Raw genomic sequence first — 12,212 nt, 5'->3', positions numbered from 1 at the left:
TTCTTGTGCCAAACCTTATGCTTTAATATATGACAGGTCTGCATGGTGAGGGTTGAGAAAGCATTGAGTTATTTTCCTAAGGCATTGGAGAAACTTAGAAGGAGGAGTGGTGTAACAGTGGTGTGGGTGATGTTTTCGAAGAAGCAACCTCTTTGCCAACCATTGTTATTGGCTATCAATTTTAGTGTGGCGTGTTCTTTATGGAGAATGCCCTGAGGAATGGCAGGCTAACCCATAGAAGTGACTGAGGTGATTTAGTATGGACTTTCTACACCCCCAGACCCCCAAAGACACCACCTCTTTATCATTACATTAAGTTTGATAGGATTTTCCTTTCTTGCCCTCTGGGAACTGAAACAGAAGGGGTTCCATTGTCCTCACTATAAACTGGGAGGGGAGCCAGGGGGAGTGTCAATCTATGAGATTTTTCCTCTGGCTCCTTCTGAAAATGCTCTTGCCGTCCTGAGAGCAAGCAGCCACTCTCAGGGAGGCAGCAGCTGGACTGCCCAGTCATCACTGACGGGAGAATTGAGGTCACAGTCCAGCCCTGGGCACTATCCCCTCTTCCACTGTGATCTCAGATCTCTGCAAGACTGGAGGGAGAGCTGTTCACCAGACTCCTGCAGCCTGTGCTCACTCTCTGAGTTGTTGAGAAAAGGGGAGCTCTCCTAAGCAAACCTTTTCTCATTCCCAAACCTAATGACTCAAGAGAGAATGCCCACAACAACCATGACAACAACAATGGCCACATTTTACTAAGGATTCATCATGTACCAGGTATTGAAGTAGATATCTTATATGTATTGTTCTATATCAGTCTCTAAAAGCTTTTTGAACTACAGCTCATTGTTATTCAGGTTTGAGCCAACAAGACTTCCAGGGGTTAAGTCACCTGCCCAATGTCATGTGTTACCGGTCCCTGGTTTTAAATTTCAGTCATGTCTTAGAGACAATGTGCTTTTTTAGGGCAGTAATTTACTGCCTTCCAAATTCTGGGGGACTCCTGCTGCTTTCTCCTCTTCTTGGAGTTCTAGACATTGCCCTCTTAGGGACACTCTCTATGTTAGGTTGCAAAGCAGTCTGTGAGTGTGGCATCCTTTCCAATCTCAGATCAAAACAAATGCTCTTCAGGCCTCCTTGATCACCATTACTATAGCGAGCCACATCTTCCACCCTATCTGACCATAAGAACTGAATAAACTCAGCATATTAACCTAAAATGATCATTACAATTTGGTTTGGATGGTTCATTTACACTGAATCCTAGCAAGGTGCCATCATAGTCCCAGCTAGTGCACGTGGCGCTGGAAACTCTGACGCTAAATATACACGGAGAATGTCTGTTTCTTCGTATAGGAGCACCCCGAGGAAGAGAACAACCCATCATGGGAAGTACTGTCCCTAGACATGATCTTGACTATTGAATCTGGAGACCAGAGATGGCTCCTGCTTCCAGGCTGATGAAGGGGCCCGGGGGCAGCTCACCACCCCCTTGCAGGGACTCTGTAGATACCTCACACTCAGAAGCAAGGCATCTACCTCAAACCTCCCCATTGCTCTTGGTGTTGATCTGGGAGACAATGGCGCTTTCAGGCCAGCTCAGGCTAAATCAGCAAGACTGGACTTTGTGTCCCCCACTTCCCACACCCAAGGGAATGCTTGAATCTGGGCACTGCTCCACCCTGCACTGACCAGGGAACAGAGTGTGCAAATGCTGGTTTCTGGGTTGAGGGAAAATGTGTAGCTTTGTTTGGGTTCTAAGAGGAAATGTAGCTAGCTATGGAAGTTGGAGGAACACTGCCACTCTACTCAGCAATAGTAACATAAAGGTAGAAAACCCTCAGTAAGGATTTCATTTCAAATGAAATTGTCATAGCTGTCAGGGGTCCCCAAAGGGCAAACTGTTATTTGTAAAAGTGAAAAGGTTACTTAGTTTTCAGAAAATGAACAATTAATTAATTAATACTCTCCTCATTCCAAGAAAGTTTTTGAGGCAGTTATAAAAATATATGCGAGAAAGAAATGAAGGTCAGAAAATGAATGAGGATAAAGTTAGTATAAATTAATGCATACCCTCAAATGTTGTGTCTTGCTTAGAGGTGTTTGAAAGTCATACCAAATAGCAAGAGATAGGCTTTGCTTTCTTCAAGCAAAAAATAGAAAATTAATAAGAGAATTTTACAACAAGCTATCAATTTGTTAACTTTTATTTAAAAGACAGTTTTCAAGAGGAATTATCAATTATATGTGACTTAAATATATTTCTTCAAAATGTTTGCTATATTTAATCTCAAAGAAAATACGAGAGCAATTTTCTGTGCTATATTTTCTACTAACAATAAAATGTGCCTCTTGGGCTCATTAGAATTTTACATTGAGAACAAGCGTTATGTTATTTTTTGACAATCTTCAAAGCAAGAAGTGGACATTTTACTTTATTATTTTAAGATAATTTGGTATCTTGCAAAATTGAATAATTCATGAAATATGGATCATGTCTGTGTCTTCCCAGTAAGTTCTAGAAAATCAATAAATTATATATTTTATCTTTTGTTATTGTTTTGCTTAGGTGGTCATAGGCAGACATATAAAGAGCTCAGTAAAGTTCCTTACATTTAGGGGTATAGAAATTCAGGCACTCAGCCACAACTGACTTAGTGACTTGGTTGCTTTATGTAAGCGGTTTGCTTTCAGTTTTCTCATCTGTTAAATCAGGGTATGGTATTTAGTTGAACTTTAAGTTGCCTTCTAGTCATAAAATTCTGTGTTTTGAATTTTCTGTCATCTAGAGAATCCATTAATGTAAGCATGATTTTTAAATATCTAGTTATATTTCAATTGATACAGACTTGCATGTAAAAAAGAATATGGGCCATTCTATTATGCAGTGTAAATCAATAAAATGAAAATGTATCCATTGACAACATTTGTATTTTCACCTATCATAGAACCGTGCCATCTCTTTGAATACAATACACTTTTATGCCCCATTAAAGCATGCTTGACATAGCTTTCAACTACTTGCAAATGCTGAGAAGTTGAAAAACATAACATTTACAAAAGATACATCTGGTGCATATTTATATGACTTGGAATAAGGAATCATTTAAATACTGCTGAGCCATCTCCATATTAGGAGAAAAGATATTTCGTGTCCATATGTGAGATTGGTAGTAAAATACTTGTAGGTTTAAATTTCTGTTATGCATTCTCTTTTTACTTGATATGTGTTAAAAATATGGAGATATTGATTAGGGCATAATTCAGCTACTTGAATTGTTGGAGTTGATTTCCCCTTAAACTTTAGAGATTATGTTATTAAACCTAGTTTATATTCTACAGGAGTTAAGTTTTGGAAAGGGTTAAATATAGCACTTTTTACTTGGAAAAGCTGTTTCTTCAGGAGAAGGGGTTCTTAAATCTGGGCATTATGGACCAGTTAAGCATTGCTGGATAAGCTTCAGGGACTCTGAAGCCACCAAGTTATATGCAAACGTGTGTGTGTGTGTTTGTATTTGCACAAATGAGTATTTTTTTCCTGGAAAAGGACTAGTTTTCATCCATATCTCACAGAGGTTGATGATCCTGGCATATGTAGTAGAAAGACTTGGAATTACAAAAAATACTTGGAGTTACCCTTGAGTAGTGGTTTAACTTACCTCTGTAGCCACCTGCCTTCTGCTGGTCTCTTTCATGAAATTTAAAGCTTGTGCTAAATAATCTCAGATACCCCTTTCAGCATTCTGTGTTCTGAGTCAGAAACCTACCTCCGTCTAAATCCTTAAGCCACCAGTGCCCTCAGCATTTATTCTATCCACTGCATTCACTTTTAGGTTGTTATTGCAAAATTTCGTTATGGAGTATAGACGAGGTTATGCTTAATAGTGTGTAGGGCTGCATACATATCAAGTTGGGGAAGAAGAACACCTAAAATATGCCATGTGGTACAGCATATGAAATATAACTTGTACCCTCTAGCTCACACACACTTTAATTAATGTTGTGGGCTGTGCTTTAAACTGAGAGAAGTGAGAAAATCAAGGTTAAGGACATTGTGTTCTTTGCAATGTAGAGGGAAAAAAGAGACAGCTATGTAAATTAAGAATTTCATATCTTCGTGTCAATTTCTTATCTGTTGTCAGTTTGAATGATTTCTAAATCAGAAGAATGCTGAAGATCTGTTTTCCCATCAGTTTTGAGTCTAAGGAATTTGGAGCTGGAGTTTTGAGCCAGGAAACGGTCCTGTTTTGAATTCAGAGGCTCCACTGCTGAGCACAGATGCCAAGCTTATGATAAATTCCAAAAGGTTCAGCTTGGTATTTCAAGCCCAGAGGTCGGAGAGAGTTCTGTGGGTGGGCAAATAGGACTGGGAGGCTGCTGTGTAGCACTTGGGGAAAGCTCCATTGGCTTGGTGATGTGGTCAGTTTGGGGAGACCCACCTTCCCCAAGTAGAATATATTGTTCTAGTGGCATATTGTTCTAGTGGCCCTCCTGGCTTTAGGATATGAGGAATCACCACATTTTCTATATATTTGATGTGCTGTAGGGCCAACATCTAGAAAACTTTCTAAAGTTTTCATTTTCCAATTAGTTATAACAGTGTCATATAGACCTAACCTCCAAAACTGATCTATTGTACAAAAATGCTTAATTTGAGAGGTATTAATTGGATAGCTCATTTTTTTTTTTTTTGAGCCATTTAGATCAGTCATGTCAGGGTGGCAGCTGAGGGGGCTACATCACATGTATACCACAAACCAGATTCTAACTGCAGAGGCAGATACCAACCCCACCTTTATTTCCTTCTCTCTTTCCCCAGACATTTGTATATATTGGCAGACTCATTAAAACTCTTTCTGTATAACAAGTGGTGATAACTTTTTCTGGGTTGAAATCCTAGGAAAGTTATTTTTTTCAGGGAAGATGGCCTAACTGGGTCCCATACAGCTGATGTCTGCAGTTAGGAACATCATGTGAATTTTGACTTAAATCACACACGTTATGATGTGTACTGCTGACACTAGGAAATCTGGGAATTTTGGGATTTATTTGTTATTAATTCATATTTCTTGTTTGTAAGCAAGAATACATAAAAGGTTTTATTTATCCTCTCATGAAAAAGCTGCACAATTACCATAGACACAGATAAAGTCACTGCAGAATCTTTACTTCTGTTGCTCAATCTCCAACTTGCCATTTGCCAGCACCAACTCTGGCCTTTGCAGTGCCACTGACTTTCTTCATTCTGTTCTTGTCTTCCTTTCACTGTTTTCTTGAGGTCTTTTTCTTCTCATATAGGCCATTGTTGTTCTTTTATCAATGATTTGTTCAAAGTTTCCCACCAAGATATTCCTAGGTAGAACCTCAAGTGTCACTTCACTAATTGGGGTGGGGAGAAGCAGTGAGGACAGGTTCATGCCAGAGAATATCCATCATATTTCAGATATATTCCAGTGGAGACAAACTGGCATCAAGAGTTGGTAGTTTCCATATGTCAATACATACATTTGTTTGCATTATCCAAGGAATCATAAATCTTGCCAAAGCCAGTTGTCTTGCCACCTCCAACATGGTTGTCTTTTCTATTTCGGCCAGTTTTTCCCAATTTTTTTTTAAAGATTTGTTTGTTTTATGCATATAAGAACTGGGGTACAGGCTGGAGGTGTGGGGAGGATTCACCAGAGACAGAGTGGGAAGCAGAACAGGTGGATCTACTGAAATACACTGCTGAGGGGAGCAGTGGGCGAGACAGGAGAGGTCTGCTGCGTCATGTGGGTAGCTCCCTGGCCGCTGGCCGGGGATCGAACTGGTTCTGCAGTGGCTATGGATAGCTTCATAGAGCTGAAGCATAACCCCTTGCACCACCAGGGAGGCCAGCCCAGTTTTTCCCAATTTTCTGCCTTAGGTACTATTGTCTGCCCAGCAAGAAGGACATCAACGGCTGTTTGTTTGCTGAAGCAGACAATTGTCATGAACTTCTTGGTCCTGATAGTTACTGTGTCCTTCCTGACTGATAGTGATGGCGCTTCAGGCAGGCAGGAAGGAAAACCTTTACACATATTTCTAATGGTTGGCAGAACTTTTCATGATCAATTGAAATGACAAAAGAAGACACAGTTAAGAGTGAAATGTCAAGCAAAATTTTAATGAAGAAACAAAAATATACTTTATTTCCAAAGGTTCTTAATTTAATGCTCTAAAGCATTGTCAAAATCAGAAACACATTTCTGGGGCCTCCCTTGGCACGCAGGAGTTAAAGACAGTGCTATCAAGCAATTGGCAGCCACTGGAGCACAAGTTCGATCACCGGCCAGCCAGGGAGCAACCCACATGGCACAGCAGACCTTCCCTGTCTCGCCTGCTGCTCCCCTCAGCAGTGTATTTCAGTAGACCCATGTGTTCTGCTCCCCATTCTGTCTCTGGTGAGTCCTCTCACCCCCTGCACCTCTGGCCTGCACCCCAGTTCTAGTATGTATAAATAGATAAAATAAATCTTTAAAAATATGGATGGTGACAGAGAAACAAGCAGACAAAAAAAGACTCTGCTACACTCTTTTACAATGTACTTTATTAAGACTTTTTCAGGTCCCTACCCTAACTCTCTGGTAGTTAATACTACACACATTGCTGTAATTTGGAATCTCCATTTGTTGATTACAATGAAAAATTTTCAGAACTGAGGAGAATGGGATTCGACCATGGAGAGGTTATGCGTTTGGATTATAAATGACAACTGAGATCCTTCAACTACTATTTCTAATCTGGGGTCTGCGTGGAGAATATCTTCTTATGTCTCTTGAACTTTTATATTTAGTTATTTAATTAATTGTCTGTGTGAATTCCAGAGCAGTTTTGCTAAGTATATAGGAAACAGGCACCTGGATTAAAAAAAAAAAAAAAATCAAATGTCCTGTCACCTTTCTCCTCTCCAGTGAAAGGCCCTGAGACCAGAAATCTAAATGATTCTTCTGTAGAGATTATTTAGAAAATATGACTGTGACATTCACAAATGATCCAGGACAGTTTTCATTCACTATATTTTTACATTTTGGGCCTGGAAAACCGTATCATTTTTAAATATAGGAACATTTTTCTTTTTTAAATAGTTGATCTAAGAATACTATATAAGGTCTGAAATGTACTTTTTTCCTCATATTATCAGCCAGGAAGATTTTTCTGATGGAAGAGATTACCAACTAATATCAGGAAATATTCTTGTTAAAGGTGTAATTCTCCATAAAAATAGACATGGGCTAGTAAATTATCACAATAAGGTGGCACGGGCTATTAAATTTCCCCTTTAACTTTTAGAATTTATGCAAAACTGAATGTTCATATCATAAATGCAGAATATAAGAAAAGGCATTTTGCCAATGATCTGTTACAAGGAAGCAGTGCAAATTAATTAATATTACAGAAAGCACATCATGTGTCTATATCTTTAAATGGCTGCCTATTTGAACTCAAATGAGTGATAATTCAGCTACAAATCCCAGTTAAGTTGTTGAACCAGTTAACTTAGTAAACAAATTAACTAGGACTGAATTTTAAAAAATGAATAGGATAGTTTAATTAGATCAAAATCAAAGAATGCTGAAAAGGGGTATGGATTTCTCACCCCCAATAAGGAATTTCTCTTTCTTTCTTTCTTTCTTTTTTTTTTTTTTTAAAGATTTATTTATTTATGCAAGCACTGCGCACAGTCAGAAGCATGGGAGGGTGAGAGAATTCACCAGAGCCAGAGCTGGGAACAGAACAGCCAGACCGACGAAACACTGCTGAGGGGAGCAGTGGGTGCGGCAGGAGAGGTCTGCAAGCCATGTGGGACCCTCATCTGTGGCCGGGGATCGAACCGGCACCACAGAGGCTGCGGGCAGCTTTGCAGCCCAGCGCTCAACCGCTGTGCCACCAGGGGAGGCCCAATAAAAGGAATTTCTTACGTTGTCATTTGCGGGGAAGTGAAGAGATAGATTGCAGTTTTTGTGGTAATTATTTGAGATGAATGTGTAACTTTTTACAGATATATAGTAAGAAAATTAGTGCAGGGAAAGACATAAAATCTAAAAGTTTTATTAACAAAAACAATTTTTTAAAAAAATTGCATGTGTTTTGAATATTAAATGCTTTTCCTTTCTTTTATATTGGTTATGCCTTTTGAGTAACTAGTGCATTTATCTACATTTGGGGCAGATGACTTGACCCTTGGCTATTCTGCTGATATCCCTGATGCCTGTTTCAACTTGTTTCCTAAGGAGATAGTATGTTTTTCCATTTCACAGACATAATTTTGACCATGTCAAACACCTCAATTTTAGCTTTTCCTTTTTACGCCCTGGGTTTTCCCTTTTCTGTCTTTTCCCTTTTATTTTTTTTTTAAAGATTTATTTATTTATTTATACATGCACTGGGTACAGTCAGAAGCGTGGGAGGTGAGAGAATTCACCAGAGCCAGAGGCGAGAGCAGAGCAGACTGACGAAATACACTGCTGAGGGGAGCAGTGGGTGTAGCAGGAGAGGTCTGCGTGCCATGTGGGACCCTCGCCGGTGGCCAGGGATCGAACTGGTGCTGCAGAGGCTGCAGGCAGCTTCGCAACCCAGCGCTCAACCGCTGTGCCACCGGGGAGGCCTTCTTTTCCCTTTTAATGTTTAAAATGAATCTTCCATTTCCAATATATTCCTCCCTCCCCTTTACTTTGCTCTGCTTCGCTTTTTTTTCCCAGTGATATTGTGGGATTCCTTTTCTACCCCACCCTCTGATTTCCCTCTCAATATTCCTTACACATCTGTCGGCTATCTTTTATTCATAGCAGCCTTGTTTCTCCCTATTCTCTTTGCTTTCATAGGCACAGTGTGTTGTCTTCCTTCTGTAGATATTTCCCAAGTTATTGGAACTTTCAAACAAATGTATATTGATGGACAACTAATTCTTCGTATGGTCTTCATTGAATTTCCAATTGGCCTTGTTCCCTAATTTTGTGTCTGTAGTTTTCCCCCTCTTCCCAGTGGACTCAGTCCCCAACTTTTCTTTGTCACTGGGCTGTTTGAATCCATTTCAGTTAGGTAGACTTTTGTTGCATCTAAGAGACTCTAGGTTGACAGTCTCACCGGCTAATCAGATGCCGCCACACCCAATCTCTTAGCAAGAGGTTTTTTTTTTTAAAGATTTATTTATTTATGCATGCAGGAGCTGGGGTACAGGCCTGAAGTATGGGGGGGCGGTGAGAGGATTCACCAGAGACAGAGTGGGCAACAGAACAGGCAGACTGACTGAAATACACTGCTGAAGGGAGCAGTGGGCGAGTCAGGAGAGGTCTGCTGCACCATGTGGGTAGCTCCCTGGCCGGGGATTGAACTTGTGCTGCAGTGGCTACGGATAGCTTCATAGGTTGCGTCTTAACCCATTGCGCCACCAGGGAGGGCCTTAGCAACAGGTTTGAGTAGTAGTGGGAAGATGTTGTAGGTGGTACTGTGTGTGTGCACCTGGGGTTACTGGAAGCAAGCGGGGCTCTGACTGGGGCCCTGCACTAATCACCATTTGTGTCATGATGGGTGACTCACCGAGCTCTCCTCACCTCTCTACTTTTCTGGACATTGTAAAACCCAACTCATAGGATTTTGATGGGAATTTTGCACTTGGAACATTTCCAGAATGTGTTAATTCCCTCTTACTTACCTATGTAGAGATACAGAAAACTTAAAAGAGTACGATTTAGACACATTAGATGTGTTGGAAGTCAGGTGTGATAGAAATAAGATCATTGATATAACACTTTTCTGTTCTTCAAATCGCATTCATATCATCGATTTCATTTTGTTTTTTATAATGACCATGAGGTCTGGTGAGGAGGCCACTCCACTCAGTAAGGAAGTGGGGCCTCTCTTTGGACCACTGCTGCCATGTGATTAATTTGGGAGGAAAGAAATGCCCACTAAAAAGTCACATGGATACTATTTATGAAGGTAATGGTTAGTAAGAGATCATCCTGAGTGTGGAAAATTGGAGCCGTTCAGCCTCCTAGAAACAAGAAGTTTTATATTTCATTCCCAAGTTCAGAGAAAAGAAAACCTTCCTTTTCTTTCCTTTTTGTTGTTGTTGGCAAGATTTTGTAAGACTGCAACTCACATCTAAGATACACTGTGCCAGGGCCTCCCCGGTGGCGAAGCGGTTGAGCGCTGGGTTGCGAAGCTGCCCGCAGCCTCTGCAGCGCCGGTTCGATCCCCGGCTGCTCCCCGGCCACCAGAGGAGGGTCCCGCATGGCGCGCAGACCTCTCCTGCCGCCCGCTGCTCCCCTCAGCAGTGTACTTCGGTCCTTCTGCCTGCTCTGCTCCCCGCTCTGGCTCTGGTGAATTCTCTCACCCTCCCGCGCTTCTGACTGTACCCAGTGCATGTATAAACAAAACAAACAAACAAATAAAATAAATAAATAAAACATGCCTCTATTAAAAAAAAAAAAAAATGTTCTTTAAAAAAAAAAAAAAAAAATAAGATACACTGTGCCAAATTTTTAGAGTCTCTACATTTTGCATATGTTAGATTTTTCATGCATAGCTCTATCTCTGGGTGGTGGGAGAGTTTGTAAGGTGGAGGGGAAGGTGGACACAGATGGGCTTTTCACATTTGCCACCTCATTTTCTCACTTTGAATATGTAAATGTACTAACTTTCATAAGATCTGGTTTTCTTAAAAGTAAGCTTCCTAAAGGAGGGATAAAGTGCCATCTTTAAATGAACAGTTGTGAAGATGGTAAAAAAATCTGTGTCTGCCTGCATAGTGATAATGTTAGCAAGTGACCAGGGGGTGCCCAGGGGCCCCAAACTATTTTTTTAAAGATTTATTTATTTATGCATTCAAGAGCTGGGGTGTAGGCCAGAGGTGCAGGGGAGTGAGAGAATTCACCAGAGACAGAGTCAGGGACAGAACAGGCAGATTGACTGAAATACACTGCTGAGGAGAGCAACGGGTGAGTCAGGAGAGGTCTTCTGCGCCATGTGGGTAGCTCCCTGGCTGGGGATCGAACTCTTGCTGCAGTGGCTGTGGATTGCTTCATAGTGCTGATGCTTAACCCCTGCACCACCAGGGAGGCCCTGACCCCAAACTATCAAGAGATGTATGCTCTAAGAGAGATTCTGCCATGTGCTGCACAAAGGCAAAGGAAGCATACTCTTAGTGTGAAAGATCTTCAGTATAATTAATATGCATAGAAAGAGAAAGAGAACAGAAGAAAGGACGGTCCTAATAATAGTTTCCCAACAAAACTCCCTAAATTACCCACTCCCTCACAGGCAAATGCCCAGCCAGACAAGGTAGGCCTACAGCAGGGTCACTGATGCCTGAAAGCTCGCTGCAAGTCCAAAGAACACGCCAGCAGCGAACCACAAGAAAGGGGTCAGGCGAGTCTGGAATTGAAGGAGAGACACAAAATTATGAATCAAGATAATGGCTGGCATTGTCTCAGCCAAGGATGGTTTCCCTATGTGTCTTTCCCCCATGGGTTTCCTCCAACTCTCTTTCCCAGCGGTATAAGGTACAAGCAGGGCTGCAGAGCAAGATTGTAAAAGCCCACCTGATTTCCATGTTGTAGAGCTCCACCTGGATACTCAGCTCTGCCCCTAATTCCGAAGACACTGCTGAGGGGAGCAGCGGGTGACACAGGAGAGTTCTGCTGCACCATATAGGAATCTCCCTGGCCAGCCGGGAATCAAACCAGTGCTGTAGAGTCTGCGGACAGTGCTGTGTTCAACATGCTGCGCCACCGGGGAGGCCCGAGAAAAATTTTAAAAGAAGTTTTTTTTTTTTTTTTTTTTTTAAAGATTTATTTATTTATTTATACAAGCACTGTGTATAGTCAGAAGCACAGGAGGGTGAGAGAATTCACCAGAGCCAGAGCGGGGAACAGAACAGGCAGACTGATGAAATACACTGCTGAGGGGAGCAGCAGGTGTGGCAGGAGAGGTCTGCGTGCCACATGGGACCCCCCCCAACAGCGGCCAGGGATCGAACTGGTGCTGCAGAGGCTGCGGGCAGCTTCTCAGCCCAGCACTCAACCGCTGAGCCACCAGGGGAGGCCCCTAAAAGAAGTTTTAATAACACGAATATCTCTGTACATTCATGAGAGAGACCCAGACTGATTAAATAACTTGCCCATGTGACTTCAGATGCCATCTTAAATAGATTAGCTCAGACAGGAGAATTTGGGATAAGGGGAGAGAAA

General features: G+C 41.5%; 1 long non-coding RNA gene across 2 annotated transcripts in view; it reads left to right on the top strand.

The window, feature by feature from the left end:
• Window positions 1–599: 599 nt before the first annotated feature.
• Window positions 600–12,212, top strand: part of LOC119259936 (uncharacterized) — a 31,926-nt gene continuing 20,313 nt past the window's right edge. For both annotated transcript variants that reach the window (XR_005128605.2, XR_005128606.2), the window contains exon 1: window positions 600–777. This is a non-coding gene — a long non-coding RNA (uncharacterized LOC119259936). The remainder of the gene's footprint in view (window positions 778–12,212) is intronic.

This window comes from Talpa occidentalis, unplaced genomic scaffold (genome assembly GCF_014898055.3).
Source record: "Talpa occidentalis isolate TD23 unplaced genomic scaffold, MPIMG_talOcc4v2.1 talOcc4.5, whole genome shotgun sequence".
Taxonomy (NCBI): domain Eukaryota; kingdom Metazoa; phylum Chordata; class Mammalia; order Eulipotyphla; family Talpidae; genus Talpa; species Talpa occidentalis.
Note: the sequence above shows the minus strand (reverse complement) of the source record. Positions and strands in the feature narration are given on the sequence as shown.